The sequence below is a fragment of the Entamoeba dispar genome, genomic scaffold, assembly GCF_000209125.1.
Source record: "Entamoeba dispar SAW760 scf_1105229461779 genomic scaffold, whole genome shotgun sequence".
NCBI lineage: Eukaryota > Evosea > Mastigamoebida > Endamoebidae > Entamoeba > Entamoeba dispar.
In genome coordinates this window covers 1,315-3,095 of record NW_001854863.1, presented here as the reverse complement: position 1 = coordinate 3,095, position 1,781 = coordinate 1,315, and the positions used below count along the sequence as shown (strand labels likewise).

Below are 1,781 nucleotides of genomic sequence, written 5' to 3'. Positions count from 1 at the left end.
TGAAAAACAATTATTCTAATGAGTAAATGAGTTGAAATCATTTGTAACTAGTTTGTTTCATTGTTGATAATTTGTATGTAAGAATGAACAATATTAAACAGAATTTATTTGAGTTGTATTTCTTTATAAAGAGAACAAATAATACTTGATTATTTATATGAATTAATTCAATTGAATTATGAAGATAAAGGATGATTTAGTGTAAGAAAATAAGTTATTTTCAGAACAGAATACTAGAATGATTCAATGTGATGATAAAATATATTGTGAATAATCAAAGTTAAAGTGTAATAGTGGTTTTACTTTCATTAAATATAATTTCATTAAACAAAAGATGATTGTTGTTATGATTTTGAATATAATAAATGATTAAAATAATAGAAATACTACAACAATATCAAAAATATACTTAGTTATGATATAAGTTGTTAGATAGATTAGAATTTATGTAGTATTTGTATGTATATAATCATTATTTCAATTACATAAAACAAATATTATTATTTGAATGAAATATTATTTAATTATCAATACTTGTGATTCTTTTATTGTTGATTTAATAGCACTATTTTTAATTCAAGTAATTCAGTGTTTCTTCGTTATTTCATCTGAGCTGATATATTTTTAATTGTTATGAATGATTTGTTATCAACAAAATAGTGTTTTATATTTGTTGATAATTCATGAAGGAATAAAAGAGTGTTTGAATAAATTGAATTTTACAATTGAAAATATAGTCTTTCCATTTGAAATACTTCTTTTATTCATGACATTCATTTCTTATATCATACAATTCATTTTCATGTAAAATATAGTGTGTTTACTTTAACTATTGTTATCAAAAAGAAGATGGTGTTATTCGTGAATGAATATTAAGGCATTAAACTATTTAATGTTGGAATTAGTATGTTAATATTTAATAGTATAAACTATGTTATAAATCCAAAATAACAATACTTCAAATAATAGTGTTGTATTTGATGGATTAATAATGAAAATCTGGTTTATAATAAATTATATGAAAAAAAATAATATATAATGACTTGTCATAAACAAGAGGAACCAAAACTGAGTTAATTTAAAAATAATATACAACTAACAAATACCAATAGATATATATCCAATAATGTTAAGATAAATACATGATACAATGTCGATGGTTATATTGATTTATTGACAATAATACATAAACAATTTATTAACTTATCATTACTATTGTTAAAATATTAGGAGTGTTAGTATCAACATTAAATTTAATTGTTATGATTTGGTTATTTACTACACTTTATTTTAGTTTATGTTTATTCGATTTGACAGTGTTAATTGGTATATTTAGACTAAAAAGAAATAAACAAAAAAATTAGAAAAGTATAAAATTCAAGTGTGATGAAAAGACCAATTTATTAAATTATTATAGTATTTTGAAAAAAACTCATAAACAAATAAAAATAGTTGAAAGATAAATGACTTTTTATTTAATAAAGATGTAATTAAGAAATGTAATAATTTTATTAAACTAAAGTGGAACTAAAAAAATGAAATAATAGAAAAAAGGAAGAGAAAGATATAAAAGAATAAAAAGAAAGATGAAGAAGAATAAAGAATAAAAATAGAAAGTAGAAAAGATAAAAAGAAGATAAAAAGTAATAAAACAAAAGAGATGATAAAAGAAGAAAATAAAGAAGAAAATAAAATGTGTATTTTTATTGAAAAATGAGAAATATGAAATAAAAGTGTATAATTTAATGATGTAAAATTATTCAATCATATATGTTATATGA

The 1,781-nt window shown here is 19.3% G+C and overlaps 4 annotated features.

Moving 5' to 3' along the window:
- Nucleotides 1-462: 462 nt before the first annotated feature.
- Nucleotides 463-528: a sequence feature (AT_rich).
- Nucleotides 529-1,003: 475 nt separating this feature from the next.
- Nucleotides 1,004-1,040: a sequence feature (AT_rich).
- Nucleotides 1,041-1,397: 357 nt separating this feature from the next.
- Nucleotides 1,398-1,516: a sequence feature (AT_rich).
- Nucleotides 1,517-1,529: 13 nt separating this feature from the next.
- Nucleotides 1,530-1,694: a microsatellite.
- The last annotated feature ends 87 nt before the right edge of the window (nt 1,695-1,781 follow it).